Source organism: Giraffa tippelskirchi, chromosome 2, assembly GCF_054371585.1.
Source record: "Giraffa tippelskirchi isolate mGirTip1 chromosome 2, T2T-mGirTip1v1.2.pri, whole genome shotgun sequence".
Lineage (NCBI taxonomy): Eukaryota > Metazoa > Chordata > Mammalia > Artiodactyla > Giraffidae > Giraffa > Giraffa tippelskirchi.
This window is the reverse complement of record NC_137276.1, coordinates 162,903,951-162,923,955: the sequence shown is the minus strand read 5'-3', so window position 1 is coordinate 162,923,955 and position 20,005 is coordinate 162,903,951. Positions and strand designations below refer to the sequence as shown.

General features: G+C 43.7%; 1 long non-coding RNA gene across 1 annotated transcript; it reads right to left on the bottom strand.

Annotated features, from left to right (window-relative positions):
• Positions 1-5,370: 5,370 nt before the first annotated feature.
• Positions 5,371-19,145, bottom strand: LOC145538799 (uncharacterized). Its single transcript, XR_014077254.1, has 3 exons — positions 18,973-19,145; positions 10,930-11,060; positions 5,371-7,291 (listed from the first exon to the last, which is right to left on the bottom strand). It is a non-coding gene; the product is annotated as an uncharacterized LOC145538799 (long non-coding RNA).
• Positions 19,146-20,005: the final 860 nt, after the last annotated feature.

Here is a 20,005-nt window from a genome sequence, read left to right as displayed (position 1 = left end):
AAGCACCCAGGTTACCCCGCAGAGATGAGGATAAAGACAGATCTTCCAAGCTCTGGGAATGCTGCAGGGAGGGTTCTTGCTCTGTGTCAGAGGTTGGCTAGGTAACCTACACAGTCCTTTCTAATGCTGAGATCCTTACAAATTCGAATTTATAGGAGCCTATAGTTGTAAAACTAGCAGCATTTGTCTTTTAGTGTTGATATTCCAAAAGGTGTGTGTGCACTAAGTCCCTTCAGTTGTGTCCGACTCTTTGAGAACCTATATAGGACAGTAGCCTACTAGGCTCTTCTGTCCATGAGATTTCCCAGGCAAGAATACTGGAGTGGTTTGCCCTTTCCTCCTCCAGGGGATCTTCCCAACCCAGGGATCGAACCCATGTCTCTTATATCTCCTGCATGGGCAAGTGAGTTCTTTACCACTAGCACCACCAGGGAAGCCCCATTCCAAAAGGTAACAATAGCGAATATTATTCCATCTTTGCCATATTTGCTAAGGGTTTCTATTCTTTTTTCCTTTCTCTTCTTCTATGTTTCTCTGAGCATGTCTCTGTTGATGAGGGCTTTGCCCCTATGTTTGAATGTCACCCTCTACATCTCTTGTGTCCTTGTCTTTCCTTTCTGGTTGTCTGTCTGTCTATCTTATTTTCTCTTGGCTTCCCTCTTCTCACCTACCAACACTCAACTTCCTCTACCTCATCTTTTTTCCAAGTAGCATTGTCTCACATACACACACACACACACACACACACACACACATATATATTTAATTTTCTTTATCGAGGTAAAATTTACACATATAAAATTCACTCAATTTTTAAAATATTTTTCAACGTAATAAATTTATTCATTTTTGGCTGTGCTGGGTCTTCATTGCTGTCTGTGGGCTTTCTCTAGTTGTGATAAGCAGGAGCTTCTCTTGTTGCAGAGCATGGCCTCTAAGGTGTGCAGGCTTCAGTAGTTGTGGCGCATGGGCTTAGTTACCCCATGGCATGTGGACCACTTTGCTTTCTATCACTATTCTCTTGCCTTTTCTAGAATATTGTATAAATGATATGTAGTTTTTGTGCTTGGCTCCTTTCACTCAGCATAATGCCTTTGAGATTCACCTGTTCTTATACATATCTGTAGTCCATTCCTTTCTGTTACTAAGTAGTATTCCATTTTATGGATTTCTCACAATTTGCAGTATTCACCATGTAGATATTCATCTACTTACCAGTTGATGGATATTAGGGTTGTTTCCAGTTTGGGTTAATAAGAATAAAGCTGCTATGTACATTCATGTAGCAGCCCTTTATATGGACATAAGTTTTTATTTCTCTTGGGTAAATACCTGTGTATGGAAACACACATGATGTGTATTATTTAACTTTATAAGAGGTTGTCAAACTGCTTTCCAAAGTGGTTGTGCTATTTGCATTCAACCCAGCAATGCCTGAGACATTCTGTTGCTCCACGTCTTCACTAACACTTGGTATGGTGAGTCTTTTTAATTTTAACCATTCTAGTGGATATATGCAGAGAAGGCAATGGCACCCCACTCCAGTACTCTTGCCTGGAAAATCCCATGGACAGAGGAGCCTGGTAGGCTACAGTCCATGGGGTCGCTAAGAGTCGGACACGACTGAGCGACTTCACTTTCACTTTTCACTTTCATGCATTGGAGAAGGAAATGACAACCCACTCCAGTGTTCTTGCCTGGAGAATCCCAGGGACGGGGGAGCCTGGTGTGCTGCCATCTATGGGGTCGCACAGAGTCGGACACGACTGAGGTGACTTAGCAGTAGTGGGTATATGCTGATATCTCTCTCATTGCAGTTTTAATTTGTATTTTCCTAGTGACTAATGAGGTTGAACATGCTTATTAGCCATTCATACAACTTTTTTGATGAAGTGTATGTTCATTCTTTTTGTCCATTTCTTTAATTGAGTTAAGATGAATAATAATAATAACTAAATTATTACTTATTTAGTTCTTACTAAATTGTAAGAGTTCTTTATGTATTTAGCATATAAGACCTTCATCAGTATTTGCCAATATTTACTTCCCAGCCTGTGGCTTGTCTTTTATTTTCTTAACAATGTCTTTTGAAGAGTAAATTTTTAAGAATGTATGAAGTCCAACTGATAATTTCTCCCTTATGGCACATAGATTTTTGTCTTAAGAAAATTTACTTAACCCAAGTTCACAAAGAATTTGGCCTAGGTTTTCTGCTAGGAATTTAGCCAGAATGTGATTAGACGAAATCCTGACTCTCTCCAGAATGGCTGTAAGTGCCTCATCCCACCAGGAGCTCAGGTTTCCTCTAGCCCACCGCCTCACAACACTTGTCATTATCAAGTTTTCTAACATCTGCCAATCTAACAGGTAAAAAGTAATACGGCTTTGTTATTTTAATTTGTACCACTGTGATGACTGATTTAAGTCAGAGTGACTTTTATCTATGTGACTCCCAGTTAATATTCTTTTCTCTGGTGTATCCTCAATTGAAAGTATTTCCCAGGCCCTTTTTCATGCTTCCCACAAGTATCATTTGGTCCTTCTGCCTTGTTTATTGTCATCACTGATGGCAATCAGATGTAATCAGAGGCAAACAAATTCTTTCCTCCAGTCATTGGCTTATGTGGTGAGTGGTATCATTGTTTTTTAGAAGGAAGCTGCAGTCCACAGGGCCTTTGCTCCTACAGTGCTTGCTTTATTTCTAATTGCAATAATTAATTAAACAGCTAGACTTTTTAATCATCATATTTTGGGCTCTGTACTCAAGCAGGGGAACCATTGCTTTCTCAAGATGTTTACTGCTTACTAATAACATTGAAAAGTCATCATTATTCTGTCTTTCTCCTCTCTGGAAGGACTGATGCTGAAGCTGAAACTCCAATACTTTGGCCACTTGATGCGAAGAACTGACTCATTTGAAAAGACTCTGATACTGGGAAAGATTGAAGGCGGGAGGAGAAGGGGACGACAGAGGATGAGATGGTTGGATGGCATCACCGACTCAATGGACATGAGTGAGTAAACTCCAGGAGTTGGTGATGGACAGGGAGGCCTGGTGTGCTGCAGTCCATGGGGTCACAAAGAGTCGGACACAACTGAGCAACTGAACTGAACTGAACTTCTCTGAAAAAGACAGATGTGGCTGCCTGAATTATCTGTTTTAGTGTCCAAGGCTGTGTCTTGAACATGTGTGCAATTCCGTGAGCTGGGTCAGGCTATGCTATGGAAGAAGTTGGCTCAAAAGTAGAATTTGGAAAATGAATAATACTCTGTCCAAATACTCTCTCAGTAACAAACCAAATAAAGAATGATATAAACCTCCTCTAAGGGCTTTAAAGAGAGAGGAAAAAACCCACAGAGGACTGATCTCCAACTGACTTTTAAAAAATATTTTCTTGGCTGCACTGCACAGCATGTGTTATCTTAGTTCCCTGACCAGGGATCAAACCTGTGCCCCTTGTATTAGAAGCGTAGAGTCTTAACCACTAGATTGCCAGTGAAGTCCCATCTAACTAATTTTTTTCTTCAACAAATTCCAACTGTAATATGCTGGAGCCTGGAAGCTCAGTGACAACAAGCCCCTGCCCCCGCATTCCACAGTCTCACCAAGAGACAAAGGCTGTCAGCTGTAACACGTGTGGAAAGTGGAAGCTCAGGATAAGTCATAAGCAAAGCTGGAGGACATGTGCAGGAGGAGCGGACTTTCTGCTGGGAGTGGGGTGGAGGCACCAGGGGAGGCTTCGGGGGAGGAGGCCATTGAGCTGAATGGGGGAGAAGTATTTTGTCACGGAAACAATGAAGAGTGAGGATTCTTGTTAGGTGGGTTTGGAGGACAGCAGAAGGCTAGAAGGTGGGGATGCAGGGTGGACCTGGGCATGGAGCGTGGAGGTGGGAGAGGAGGTTGAAAAGGGCAGTTAATGACGCCATGATCCCCCAAGGCAGGATGAGACCTTGAACCCATGCTTGAAGTCGTACATGTGGATGATACCTGGAGTTTCTTGTGTAATATTTCCTTTCAAGTTTTTGCCCTTTCAGTGGGGCTTACCCTGAGGACCCTGTGAAGGACTTCAACCCACTCCCCAGCCCCTCTATCCTTTCTATAGTTCTCATCACTGAATAACATACTATATACAATTATTTATGAATTTAATATTTTTATTCCTTGACTAGAGTATAAGCTTGGTGAGAGCAGGGATTTTCTTTTGTTTACTAATGTATCTAAAACTGTGCCTCATATATTATAAATGCTCAATAAATATTTGCTGAATGAATGAATGTGGAAGCTGGAGACATTCCCCCATCTGTCAGCCCCTTCCCAGAACTTGACACTTCTGACAGCTGGCGGGAGGTGTGATAGTTTTCTAATATTGCACAACAAATTGCTACAAACTCAGGGGTTTAAAACAACACACAAGGGACTTCCCTGGTGGTCCAGGGACTCTGAGCTTCCTCTGCAGGGGGCGCGGGTTCCATCGCTGGTCAGGGAACTAAGATCCCACGTGCTGCGTGGTGCAGCCAGAAGAATAAGTAACTAAAACACATGTGTTTATCTCAGCTTCTGTGGGTCAGGAATCTCAGCAAAGCTTATCTGAGTCTACTACTTAGGGTCTCATAAAACTGTAATCAAGGTGTTAGCTGGTATAACTGAGTCACTTTGCTGTACAGCAGAAATTAACACAACATTGTGTATTAACTATACTTCAATTAAAAAAAAAAGGTGTCAGCTGGGGCTGAATCTCACTGGAGGCTCTGCTGAGGAAGGGTCCACTTCCAAAATTCTCTCGAGTTGTTCGCAGAGCCTAGTTCCTGAGGCCACATGCTCCAGAGCTTCAGTTTCTTGCTGGCTGTTGGCTAGAGGCTGTTCTTAGCTCCTAGGGCCCTTCTGCAGTGCCTCGGCATGTGGGATTCCCCAATGTGACCACTTGCTTCTTGAAAGCTGGCAAGGGAGACAGAAATTCCAGCAAGACAGGCACTACAGTGTTATGTAACCTAATAATGTAATTATACACACATAGTCACCTACATCCTGTCACCTCTACCTTATGGTAGAATCAAGTGAGCCCCAAGTTCTTACCCACACTCAACGAGAGGGGATCACACAAGGGCGTGAACAACAGAAGGTGGGATCAGAGGGACCATTGTGACAGAAAGTCCACCGCAGGAGGTGACAGCTGGAGGTGATGCCCCTCCTCTGAATGCAGGCAGTCCCTCAGTCTTATGCATACCTCAGCCTCTGCTCCATGTTAGAGTCATGTGCATATGTTAAATATATATTACATATTTACATATGCCTCTCCCACAAGATTGGGGGGCAGAAATCATTCTCACATCTCTTTAGAGTCAGTGTATAGCACAGAACCTGGTACATAAGAAGTCGTCGTTTGGGATGAATGGATAGAAGGATGGATGGATGATAGATGGATGATGGATGGATGGATAGATAGTGAATGGATTTATGACGTATGAATGGAAAAAAGGCAGAAAATAAAGGAAAATATAGTAACAAAACAAGGTGAAGGCAAAGCACCTGAACAGGAGTGTGGCCCTCACCTGACAGTGAGCCACTGTGAAATAACAAGGTATAAGCAGCAGGTATGGATCTGTTCACAGTCCCAGCCTCATTCCTGGAACTGTCACCTGGATGCTTGCCAGCAGGGCAGACAAGAGACCAGAGACAGGCAGCCCCTCTTTCCCAGATCTTCTGTTTTCTCTTCAGTAAATAGGAGTGGAAAAAATCATGAGGGATGTCCAAGTGTTCCATGTGCAAAGACACGAGTGAAATCCCACAGCTCTTTGTGACTTTGGCAGGCCTGGAGGTAATTTCCTAAGAAATAAGCTGCAGGAAGAAAGCATTACTTGGTAATCCTTTCCAAGGCTCAAGGGAAAACTTTTGATAACAAAAGATTTTCAAAGTGCTTCACGCAATAAACGTTGAGCTTTGAGCTGAGACTTCTTGAGCTCCTGCTGCAGTGATGGAGGGGTGGTGAACCCAGGCCTTGGCGTCCGAGTCCAAGATGGAAGCCAGGTCACAGGAACACCTGGTGCAAGAGTGGGGTCTTGGGTTGCGGTTCCTCTGTCAGAATTGCCCAGCTACCCCAGGGAAGACTCTAATGATGAGACTTAAGTGTTCTCCAAGCAGTAATGCCTCATGGGAGGAAAGACGGTGACATTTTCTGGCTGAGAGCTGTAGGCTGGGTGACCTTGGGTTAGAACTTTACATGTGCCTATATTTTTTCCCCTTTTGCTTGAATATTTATGATTTCTTTTGTTCACTTGATCTATGACAGGTCATTTGCTCTATGTCAGGTAAAGGCCATTAATAGCCAAGGTGAGTGAATTGTGACAAGGCCACACCAGAGGCCTATACTATTTATGTCTGTGCTAATCAGGGCCAGACAGTAAGGCTGAGGAACACCACTGTCTTTAGAGGTGATAACTGAGCCTTTGCATCAGTGCTTGTTTGTAAAAATCTTTATAGCAGAAATCTGTGAAAGGTTTAGTGCTTAGTTTCCTGGACATTGATGAACCACAGAAACTCCAGATATTCTGACCCATGAAGAAATGTCAGATTCCAGGATAAAAGGCACTAACTTTTTTCCTCTTTTAAAATTTAAAATGAAATTTAGTGTCATCTAGTAAGGAGTGTATATTTTTAGGTATTTTGAAGACATATAGGCAAAGTGAGTTCAGAAATAATAGGATACATGGAAAGATGTAGAAGCTGAATCAAGTGGTGCCCTCAAGGGCACTAACTCTTAAAAAAGCATTTTAGCCTGGATTTTTCTTCCTGTTTTCTTTACAACCTATCAACCTACCACCACCAAGCTAAAGGAGCTTATAGCAAATTTGGAAAAGCCGATAAATCACAACAGGCTCTTATTTATCAAAATTGCCCTGAGAGCAAAACAGTAAGCAGAACTTGAAATTTCCCAACACAGTGTTCATCCTTGTTTTGAAAGCAATGTCCTCATTTAAGAAGAAAGAGGCTTTCATCTGTTTTTCATCACATTGGTTCATCTCCTAGCTTTCTGTCTGAGTTCTTCCTCTCTTCTGTAGAATTCCAAACACGAGGAGCATTGTTCCACTGGATCCAAAACCAGTACCTTGACTTGGAAATATCATGAGAAACATTAGAAGACCACTAGCTCCCTGCTGGGGTCTCTGTGTCCTGAGTCCACACTTCAGGCCCCAACCTTTAAAAGCTGACTTGGCACATATGGGTAGCTTTTGTATAAAAGCATCACTTAAGTACCGATTCTCCTGCTGGGTGCTTAGCATGTTGCTTAGTGCACTGAGGAGACACAAAAAGATTAAATTCAGGGCACTTACACTCTGGGGACAGATGTGACTTATTCCAGGGTCACTGGGAACCCTGACCAGGGAAATGACTCTCACTGGGGAGCATTTCCAACTCAGGTAGTATGTGATGTTCATAGCCAGTCTGAATGAATTCATCCTGGATTCCTGGAAAGTGTCAAAGAAAATGCAGAGCCATCAGCTCACTCTTTTCCCCAGAATGGGCTAGTCTAGCAGGTTTTCTGTGAAGGAAGAAGTGCATCCTAACACACACACACACACACACACACACACACACGCCCCAGCTGTTGGTCCCAAGCATGTGCTGCATATTCCCTCAGGGTTACCTTGTGTCCCATCCTTTCCCCTGCTGTTGTTTAGTCACTAATTGTGTCCCCTGATTCCTATCTTAATGGAGAGGTTTTTGATGGCACAGCCTGGACTCACTCTCAATAACTCATTCTTAGTAAACCATCTCTGTTAGAGTGAAAGGCTTGCTTTCCATGTATTTCCCCCTTTCAATATCAAATCAAAAGGAAAGAAAAAAATAAGATTGTTCTCCCACTGTTCTTCCAGTTAATCTTGTATGCCTGTCTCTTTCCTTCTGAACATGGGTCTCCCAAACCGCTAGCTTTCCATCTCTACTCATTTTTCTCCTTAAGAGATTTAACTGCAGTGGAGTATTTTTCAAATGGATGAACACTTAATGGGTTTGTATCTTTTTGACTTTCTAATATTTAAATATGCACTTGGATGCAAAGGCCTTCTCCACCTATCTTACTGGAATAGGTCCTGCCCTCCTGTCCCCCTGGCCAACTTTTCTCTATTTACACAGCCCCACTCATTTTTAAAATCCAGTTTTGTTTGTCTACTTGAATTTCTGGTCTGTCCTCTCCTGTTGGGCTGTAAGCTCCATGAGGGAAGGAATACATCTGTCTTCCCTGTGTGTCCCCAGCACCTAGCACAATGTCTACCATATAAGACATTCTTAATAAACATTTGTTGAATGGATAAATAAAGTATAACATTCATAATTGATGTATCACTTAGCTGATTAAATTTAAATAAATTTAACAAACATAAGGATTCCCCTGGCAGCTCAGTCAGTAAAGAATCTGCCTGCAGTGCAAGAGACCTGGGTTCAATCCCTGGGTCAGGAAGATCCCCTGGAGAAGGAAATGGCAACCCACTCCAGTATTCTTGCCTGGAGAATCCTATGGACAGAGGAGCCAGGCAGGCTACAGTCCCTGAAGTCACAAGAGTCGGACACAACTTAGTGACTAAAGTGAAAGTGAAGTCGCTCAGTCGTGTCCGACTCTTAGCGACCCCATGGACTGCAGACTACCAGGCTCCTCCGTCCATGGGATTTTCCAGGCAAGAGTGCTGGAGTGGGGTGCCATCGCCTTCTCCAATGGTTTAGTGACTAAACCACCACCAACAAATATAAATAAATTTCCTTAGTTAATTAAAGGGGAAATACAGGGTGAAGTAGAGTAGATAGTATGCAATGCCAGATATGTCAGAATTGGGTTTTTTGGAGACTGGAGTAGAGTATACCAGAGGTATCAGAGCTGACAAGTCAAACAAAGGTGCCTGTCATCATGAGGGGAAATGCCCACCACTGTCCAGGAGTCAGGGAGGCCAAGGGAGGACTTAGGGGAAGGGAGGGCAGATATGGGCCTGGTCAGTGCTTCATGCCAATGAGGTGGGCCAGCAGATAAACAACTAGGTGTGTGAGCGATAAAATGACTGCTGCTTCACCTCTAGCCTCCAAATCTCACATAAGAATCCCTCTTCTGATCCACCCTCTCCAAAAAACATGTAGGAAGGGCAAGTGTGATGTAGTCTAGCCAAGTGAGCACATTAAAAAGACACTGTAATAGGCACTCACTATTGTTGAATAAATGAATGAATGAGCTGGCATGCAGCAAGAAGCCTTTGGCATCTGGTCTCACCAGGATGATCACTCCACGAGGGATGGAATTTTTCTTGATTTCATTCATTGCTGTATTCCCAACACTTAGAATGATGCCTGACCCATGTGGGTGCTTAAGAAAATTTTGTGGAATGAATATTGAATGGTTCTGGTCCAAAGTCAAAGGGACTTGTGTGGAGTCATTAGAAGACACAACTGGATAAAAATTTTTCTTTGATACAGAGTGTGGGAAATGCCATTTTATACATTTAGCATAAATAAGCATGAAGTGAAACAAAGGGGAAACCATATTCCTTTTCTTACAACATATCTCAAGGGAGCAAAATATAAAATCACTGTAGTGACAATGGAGTGTGTCATTGTAGTGATAGTGGAGCATATAATTATATATCAATTATACAGAAACTTGTCTACTGAGAGCCAAGAATCCTGGCTAAGGGGGAAGAGAGGAGAGAGGAAGAGTGGGTTAGAAGCTTTTTATTCATGGCCTTCCTCCAGGTCCATGTGAGAAGGTACAAAGCAGAGTAAATACTAGAAGGGGCCTTGCTGCTGCTGCTGCTAAGTCGCTTCAGTCGTGTCCAACTCTATGCGACTCCATAGACGGAAGCCCACCAGGCTCCCCCGTCCCTGGGATTCTCCAGGCAAGAACACTGGATTGGGTTGCCATTTCCTTCTCCAATGCATGAAAGTGAAAAGTGAAAGTGAAGTCACCCAGTTGTATCTGACTCTTCGTGACCCCATTGCCTGTAGCCTACCAAGCTCCTCCATCATGGCTGCAGTCACCATCTGCAGTGATTTTGGAACCCCCAAAAATAAAGTCTCTCACTGTTTCTATTGTTTCTCCATCTATTTGCCATGAAATGATGGGACTAGATGCCATGATCTTTGTTTTTTGAATATTGAGTTTTAAGCCAGCTTTTTCACTCTACTCTTTCATTTTCATTGAGAGGCTCTTCAGTTCCTCTTCGCTTTCTGCCATATCTGAGGTTATTGATATTTCTCCTGGCAATCTTGATTCCAGCTTGTGCTTTATCCAGCCCAGTATTTTGCATGATATACTCTGCATATAAGTTAAATAAGCAGGGTGACAATATACAGCTCTCAGCCACACACAGTCACATAGATATATAATTTATATATCAGTGAGAAACCCTCATTCTCAAATAATAAGTTTTTCAGTTTGGTGGAAGAACCCACCAGACCATTTGGGTCCTGCAAATAAACTAACCCGTGGAATTCTGGAATGTTCCCATTCTCGGTTAGTCACTTTGTGCTGGAGAGACAGACCTTTATATTCACCAAGTGTCCACTAGATTGAGTGTGAAACAAATTCATAGGGGTAAGATCATGAGAACAGCACACAGAGGAAATTCTTCTGGTGTCAAAACAAACTCTGTGAGGACAAAATGTACTTGGAGTTTGACTCCATCTCTTCTGTCTCACCGTGGGTTATTACAGTTCATCAGGAAAATAGTTTGGAATTTGCAAAACCTCCAAAGCCTGCCTTGGAGAGTCTGTGCTACTTGGCTTTCTCACAGCTCCTTGGTGACCGTAAGATAGGTTTAATAACTACACTCTGGATTGCACAACTATTATTATCCCCATCAGAGAAACAGTGCAGAAAAATAGAACCTGTGTTTGGATTGTCTATTTCATGTAAACAACTGCATTTTAAGAAAACAGCATATGTTATTTACCCATGACTAAGTCCTCTCCTGGTGCTGAGGATCTGCAGCACGTGGTTTCAAGATGGAGGCATCTTCCCCACCTGTATGCTCCACACCCCCTCCTTTCTCACTTCATAGCCTGTCCCTTTGGCTCTCTACTCCTATAATGGGTGCATACATAGAAAAGAAAAGGGGACCCGGTGAGTCTTGGTGCTTCTGAGGAGGCCCATGGAAGGTAGAGTGCAGCCAGTGGACTTAAAGATGTGAGCAGAGTTATGTAAGGATCTGAGGATTTTCCTGGTTCCTAAGATAATGTGGGAGAAGGAAATGGCAACCCCCTCCAGTACTCTTGCCTGGAAAATTCCATGGATGGAGGAGCCTGGTAGGCTACAGTCCATGGGGTCACAAAGAGTCAAACACGACTGAGCGACTTCACTTTCTTTTTTAATATAGTTCCTTTTGGAGAAGGAAATGGCAACCCACTCCAGTGTTCTTGCCTGGAGAATCCCATGGACAGAGGGGCCTGGTGAGTTGCGGTCTATGGGGTTGCAAAGAGTCGGACACGACTAAGCAACTAACACACATACACACACACACACACACACACACACACACACACACACACACAATCTAATGTGGCCTTTCTCTCACTTTCCTTTCTCATTCCCCCAACCTATCTGGGGTCCTGTCTTCTTCCCACACTAGGTACCCACATCACAGTCATAGAATGTTAAAGTGGCAAGAAAGGATGAACTTGAAACTTGATCTGGACAGAGGAGATTCCTTGCCAAGGTCAGCCACAAACTGATGACAAAGCTTGGCCCAGAACTTTCCAGTCTCAATTCACAGACCTGTGCTCTTTCCAGAAGACCTAATGGGAAAAGGATTCTTTAACTGAGCTGTTAAGGAGATTCTCACAGATTCTTTTTTTTTTTTCTTTACTTGACTGTGTCAGCTCTTAGTTGCAGCATGCAGAATCTTTCGTTGCACAGGCCCCAAAACATTTGAACTCAGTAGTTGTGGGCGTGCAGGCTTAGTTGCCCCAGGCATGAGGGATTTAGTTCCCCTAGCAGGGATTGAACCCATGTCCCTTGCATTGGAAGGTGGATTCTTAATCACTGGACCACAAGGGAAGTCCCTCTCACAGATTCTTGACTGTAAATAATAATGGCCTGTCTAGATACCAAAAGTGAAATAAGATAAAATGGGATAAACCTTAGTTGGCTATAACATCATTGAGAGGAGACTATGAACTCCCTCATCCCTGAGACTCTCATGGATCTGAGTAGGGTCTAGTATCACCAAGGACAAGTTCAGTCACATGAATCCTCCTTCCTTCTGCTGTCCACCCAGTAACCATTCACAGCATGACTCATCCGTAACATGTTTAGCTATGGGTCTCTGTAAAATTCTAGATGCTCAGGAAGGGTAGAGGCCTTAAAGAGCATACAGAATAACCAGACGTCTGGATGTATAGGAAATCACATACATAGAAGGAACTGCAGGTCTTAAGGCAGCCTCCTATGCCTGTGTCCACAGATCCCTGTGGGACTTGAAGATCTGGCAGTTTTCTGGTTAGTTAATCTGAACAGGTAGCTGTTAAGCCATGTATTTCAAGGCAGAATGCTCACTATGCCACTTGCATTGTGCTAATTGGCAGTCTACATTGCAGGACTCCTGTACAGTCGAGCTGGAAATCACCCCCCGCCCACTTATCCAGTTTTCTAATCTGAAGTCCTGTGGGGAATCCCACTGGTCTGCAGGATATCCTAATGTAGCCATTTATCCCCTGAGCCATTTCCTTGGCCCATGCTGTCCCTGGACCAGAGATGTATTCCTCCCAACCCCACACAGATGCTGTGGGAGGCCTGGTACAGCGACTTGGGCTGGGCTGACCCCGCCACTCCATCTGCTCACAGGAACAGTACTTCCTTTGTACCATTGTTTGGTTTTTTGTTTTTTGGTGGTTGTTTTTTTTTAACTTCTCCTTCTCCCCAGTTTCAAATCCAGTCCCTTGGGGCTTCAGTTGAAGCCATCCCTGCCCATGCCTATTCCCACACCACAACTTGTAATTATTCTCTAAGCAGGTCAGGGATATCTTTTCAGATAACCCTCATGAAGTGGGAAGGTCCTGAGAAATCCAGTCAGATGGAGGCACCAGCTTCTGGAAAATTGCACAGCTCTGAGTCCTGGCTAGTGGGAGAGGAGGGGAAGGGGTAAATTAGGTTGATGCGTAAATCTTTAGGCTGTCCGTTGGGTGCTTTGGAGTGAGTTAGGGTGAATCTCATGGAAGTGAAATTCTCAAGCCGGGATAGTTACTATGATAACAAGAAGGTCATCTCAGGCCAAACTGTAGAGAAAACATGCAGAGTGTGTGTGTGCATCCCTTAGGCTTGTGAGGTCAGACCCTCCTTCAGGCCCAGCAGACTTTCTTCAGGTGAGCCCCTCTTTGGCCCTTTTAAGAAAATCACTGGCCTTCTGGTCATGATCGAAACCTCCCTATTTGGAGCAGATTTGATAAGCCAGCTCTCTTGTTTACATATTTTTCTTTTAAAAGTTGAGTTTGTTCTCCTAAATTTTTGTTGATCTAACTATATCAAAGCAGACCAGTCCAAAGACACAGAAGTTACCAGGAAAGCAGACGTTAAGGGCAAAATGCATTTAAGGCATGTTTACTTGAGAGTTCATGACACCAAAGATAAGAGGATTTCTGGCTGACAGGTCAGCAGGCTTTTTCCCTAAAGACTAGGGGCCTCAGTAGTCCCAAGTACCGAGAGTGGTTCTTACAAGGCTGAGCTAGGCACCTGAGATGCTAAGGGTCCTAGCTTTGTCCCTCTCTTGTGTGGAGGTGGCTGGGGGAGGGGGAAGATATGAGGCCATGTGCAGCCCCCAGATGGGCAGAACAGAGTTGCCCAGGGCCCTTCACAGCAGGATGCAGAGTTCCTGAGTCTTTAGGAGTTTATGTCATTAATGGCCGTGTTCAGCTTCTTCTACAGGGGTCACTGATTCAGGTGAGAGAGGCTGAGAAACAAGTGACCAGAACAACTACTCAGAGGGGAAAGGAGCCAGAACAGTGAAGTCCCCAATGACAGGGATTTGGCCTTCTTCATCTTGTCTTCCTGCTGCCTAGCAAAATGAGTAGTCTTTATGAAGTGCTCAGTAAACATTTATTAAATTAATAAATGATTGACTTATGAGAACAGATCAAAGATTCAGGCCTGGGGTCGGGAAGACAGAAGGAAATCAGTCTGAGGGGATTAGTCAGAAACCTCAAGGAATCTTGGTGAGTCTTAGAATCTTTGACTCAATAGAGAAGGTCCCTTTAATCCAAGACCCACATCCAAATGCAGCTCCCACTAAGGCTGTGACATATGTCATGAGCTTGATGACACATGAACCTTTTCAGGGCAAATTAGATGGTGGCCTGAGGTAAGGCTTTGCCTCTGGGGAAGGAGAGAAAAGACGAAATAGAAATTTAGGAGGCTGGATGGAGGGAATTTGGGGACAAAGAATGTAGGGGTTGAAGAAAAGTGACTCAAAGGTGAAAATAATATAGAGGTAATACCTACATCACAGGGTTGCTGTTTGCAGTAGATGCATATTATTTGAGTGCCATTAGGGCTTCCCAGGTGGTGCTAGTGGTAAAGACCTAGCCTGCCAATGGAGGAAATGTAAGAGACGTGAGTTCAATTCCTGGGTCGGGAAGATCCCCTGGAGGAGGGCATGGCAACCCACTCGAGTATTCTTGCCTGGACAATGCCATGGACAGAGGAGCCTGGCAGGCTACAGTCCATGGGGTCACACAGAGTCGGACATGATTGAAGTGACTTAGCACAGACGCGTGCACGCCCTTAGTTAGGTTCTTAATAGAAACAGCTTTCCTCCTCTTTCTCCACCTCCTTCTCCTCATCCCTGTCCATAAAGGTAAGACTATCCCACCTGAAAACCTCAAGGTGCCCACCCCAGGGAGGCCCTGCCAGTGGTCCGAATCTCATGACTGAAGGTCATGGACACAGCCCTGCCTCTACTGGTCCCCACTGAACAGATAGAAGTAAAAGTGTCTTCTCTCTAGGGCTGCACCAGAAAACCCTGAAAGCCATTCTCTCACAGTCAGAATGTCTTCTTTGTTCTTCTGAGACAGAACCAACATCTCTGTAAGGCACAAAGAGGGAGCTTGACTCGTAAGCCGAGCAGACGCTATGGGTTGAGAGATGGCTGACAGGGGTAGCTGGGGCTGAGTCCCCGATATTTCAGTCCTTGTTGTTGTGTAAACTACGACAACGTATGAGACACGTTTTTAAAACCCAAACATGTGTATTTCCAAATGTCAGGTCCACATTCAGCCTCAGACCTCTCCAAACATACTCATAGTAAAGCTCTCCCAAAGTGTCTTCAAGCCCCCTCGGGGAACTGAGAAGGACTGGACATGTGTCTGGCCACATTTCTGATTCTCTCCCCTCAAACATTTTCATGCCATCATTTACTCAGCAAACACTTACTCCTACTTTGTGCCAGGCACCATTCTGGAAGCTGGAGCTTCAGAGAAATGAAGCCGTATCCCTTCCCACATACAGCCTTGTAGGGAATATGGGCAAACCACAGACCAGAATGCTGGGGGGTGTGTTAGAGAGGTGTTTTTAAAGCAGCCCTGGGAGCACAGAGGAGGCCACAGGGCACAACTAGACTTTCAGATAAGATCTTCTGGGGGACCATCAAGAGGTTACCAGGTGAAGAAGACAGGGAGGGCTTCCAGGTAAGGGAGAAGCAAGCAGGATGGCCAAAGGCAAGGAAGAACATGGCTCAGTGGTTCTCACCTCCCTGAACATTGAAATCATCAACAGAGCTTTTTTTTTTTTTTAAGTATAATTGATTTACAACGTTGTGTTAGTTTCTGGTGTATACCAAGGTGATTCAGATATATTCTTTTTCATTTCTTTCCCATATGGTATATTAGAGGATATTGAATATAGTTCTCTGTGCTATACAGTAGGACCTTGTTTTTTGTCTATTTTATATGTAGTAGTACATATCTGTTAATTCCAGATGGTTCAGCCCCTCTACTCGATGAAGATAGTATGTGAGAGCCTGGAGTTTGGCTCTCTCCCTCTGCCACCTGGGCCCCAGCCTATGTGTGATGCTCCATCACCTCCTATTTATTGACCCTTTCACCTACATTGAGAAATTGCCCTTCACTCCTCCAAACTCAGTTGGACTTCATTAAAAGAGATATTATCTCCCAGAAGGCTTCCCTGGTGGCTCAGATGGTAAAGAATCTGCCTGCAATGTTGGAGACCCAAGTTCAATCCCTGGGTCAGGAAGATTCCATAGAGTAGGAAATGGCAACCCAGTATTCTTGCCTGGAGAATCCCACCGACAGAGGAGCGGTGGGCTATAGTCCTTGGGGTCACAAAGAGTCAGATACAACTGAGCAACTAACACTTTCACTTTTAGAAGGTATGTTAGTGGAAACTGTCAAATCAAACAGGTAGGCAGGTTCCTACCTGCTTTGTGCCATGGACCCACTGACAGTTTGGCAAAAATGCCCATAAATGCATAAAACAAAGCAGGATCACAAAAGAATTCAGTGTTATTGAAATAGGATTCTGTCAATCTCCCACGGAGATCCTTGGATTCCATGTTATAAGCACCTGATTTCAAACCCTGGACTGAAAGCTTGGTAAACTCTCCAAAGTCACCCAGCTAAGAAATAAGACAGCTGAGGCAAGAACCCTGTTTTTCTATTCCTGAACCCGTGCTCTGCTCATTAATCTATTTATTATCTTAAAAAACTAAAAAATCAAAACAGAACTCTTACTGTTTCTGCATTTAAAAACTGCTGAATTTTAGTCCCACTGGAAGGCGTGGAGGTGGCCCCGCTGGGCCTGTATATATTCTTAAGAACTGGCCTCACTTTGTATTGGATTACAAAACTGTACAAAGATTGTTTCCCAAGAAACATCTGGAAAACCTTAAGGCCACAATAACTTGACTGAGGATTCATCTAGTACACTGGTAACTGGTAGCATATGTCCCAGCTCCTGGAATTTGTTGGATGACTGTGTTGAAGGATGGACTAGATGGATGGGTTCAATTCCTCTGCTTTCAGGTGGCCTTTATCAAGGAGTCCAGAATACTAGTTACTGAGCCTGGTGCAGAAAACTCAGCCTCCTGCTTGCCTCAACATGTCTCGGGAATTAGTAAGCAGTTGGTATGCTCTTTCTCTGCTGAGAATGTTGGAAGGTATTAACCACCCTACCCCCAACCAATCTCCCAGTGAAACTTTCACCCCTTTCTTTGCTGAGGCAATAGAATATAATGGGTAAAAGTATGGATTTGCAGTCCCACATTAGGTTTAAATTCTTACTTCATCACTTTATATTTTTTTGAAAATTTTTGTTGTTGTTGTTTTGGAGTATAGCCAATTAACAATGTTGCAACAATTTCAGGTAAATAGCTTAGGGACTCAGCCATATATATACATCACTTCATCACTTTAGAAAAGTTACATGACCACCTTTTCCCACCTCAGTTTTTTTATCTCTCTAATGGGACTAATGTCTGCCTTGTGGAGTGTGTAGCAATTAGAGCTAATATAAGGACAGCACCATATAAGACCTAGTGTTGCGGTGTTCAATTGTCAGGAGCTATAATTACAATTAGTTCCAGGTTGAACCCCGCACCTTCCCCATTCTGTCCCTTAATGAATGAAGCAGGTATTAAGGCACGTGTCATTAGCAGAGTGACTGGGCTCAAAGAAGCCCATTTACCATGATCAGAGAAGACCTATTTAGTTTCTCCAACAGATCTCGGCAAGATAAGTGACTTGATCACAGTCACACGGAGAGAAAGCCCCACATCTTTTTTCCGCCAGATCCAAACACCTCCCTACATCTGATTGCCTCCCCTGTCTCCCCTTCTGTTTCCATGAACCCAGATCCCTTGTTCCTCTCAAAAGTCAGCCTCTTTACTGTCTCTGGATCCCACACTCACTTTGCTGCTCAGGATTGCTCTTGCAGTCTCCCCTTCTCTTACATAGTCAGTATTCCTCTTCTATGGAAGTATCCTCATGGGCATGCTCTGAGCACCTCCCTCAATCTCCATTTCTCCCTGCAGCTAACTCATTTCTCTACTTATCTTCAACTTCAAAAATGAGTTGCAATTTCCATGTCCCTTCCTTAACACACTCAAACTGGGTTTCTATTCCCATTTTCCAGAGACTGCTGTTGTCAAGGTCACCAGTGAACTCCATCTGATAAATCTAGGCGCCACTTCTTCATTCTTATCTCTTTTGAACTTTCAGCACAGTTGATTATTTTTTCCTTGAAACATTTTCTTCCCTCGGCTCTGGACAGGATAGCCCACCATCTTCTTTTACTTCTGTCTCCTTTATTAGCTCCTTCTCCTCTACTCAGTCTCTCTAGGTTAGAGTGTAGCAGGGATCTGTCCTAAGCATCCTTTACTCCCATTTCTGTGTGCTCTGCCTTCATAACCCCATCAAGTCCCATGACTCTGAAGACCATCTATATGCTTATGATTCCAAAATTTCTGCCTCCAGTCATGACTTTTCCCTAAACATGACTTGAATGTCCAGCTGCCTTCTTCACATTTCCACGTGGATATCTAACCGGCAACTCAGATATAATTTACCCATGAAGAACTTGAGTTTTCCTCCCAAACTTGCTCCTTCCTCACTTCCTAGTTTTAGTCACTAGCATGAGTGTTCACCCAGTTGTTCAACCTGTAAATCTAGGAGTCAGCCTTGATTTTCTTCTTTCTTCATCATCTTCATTCAGTGGATTGGCAAGTCTTGTCCACTTTACGTCCAAAACATATTCCAAATTCACCCACTCCTCTCCATTTTCATTAAAGTCACTGGGATCCAAGCCACCACTACCTCAATGACCACAGTAGCTTCCCAGCTGATCTACCTGGAACCATTCTACAATCCATTCTTGACAAGGTAGCCTGAATAATCTTGTCACCCTCCTGCAGAAAACCTTCCCGTGGTTTCCCATTGTACTTGAAATAAAATCCAAATTCCTTAAAGCAAGACATTACATGGCTTCTGCCTACCTCTTCAAAGTCATTTCAAATCACTTTCCACTCATCTGTCCACTCAAGCAACACTGGTCTTTTTGTCCCATGAAAACCTGAAATCTATTTCCACCTTAGGACTTTTGCACTGGCTGTTCTTCCTGGAATGCTCTTCCTCAGGATCCTTGAATGACTGTTCCCTTTTTATATTAGTAACTCACACTTCAGCTGAAATGTCAGTACTCAGAGAGGCCCTTCCTGACCTCACAACTGAGGTAGCCCATCCAGTCACTCCCTATGACATCAACCTATTCTCTCATATATGTTTTCCTCTCTGTGTGTCTGGCTCTTTTCTGGATGGTAAGTCCCAGAGGAGCTAGGATCCTGTCACCATTACATCTACAGGACTTAGAGCAGTGCCTGAACACAGAAGTGCTTGATATATGTTGTTGAAAGTGTGAATGAGTGGATAACTGAGTTAGTAACAGAGTGAAGACCAGTACCAGGCTTCCTGCCTTCCAGTTCTGTGGTCCTCCCCCTGTGCCATGTCAAACTGCAATTTTCACCAGTTTGATTGTTTTCTTGCTGTTCAGCAGATGCTTGGCATCGTTCAATTCACAACTGGTTCCAGCTCCTAGTGGTAAAGGAAATAGCCACAAAGGAACAGGGAGGAAAGAGGGCATCTGAATAAATCAGGAGGCATGTGGTCATCCCCACAAATACTGAGAATTAAACATTCAGTCATCCAAAAACATTTAGTAAGCACTTATTATGTGCCAGGCATTATGCAATTTACCAGGGACAAAAAAACAAACCTACCCTGAAGGACACACTAGTCTCCAGAAGGAGACGGTGGGCCTTGTGGTGAAGTCTGCATGATGTGATGGGCTTGAGATCAAAGTAACACGTACTATGGAGACACAAAGCAGAGAATTAGGAACATAACACGGAGTGGGCAAGAATTCAGGAGCATAACCAGAGAGTGGAATTTCTGAACTGTCTTAAGTTCAAATTTTTAATTTGAACTGTTTTAAGTTCAAATTACAGTTCAATTTTTGAACAGTAATTGACA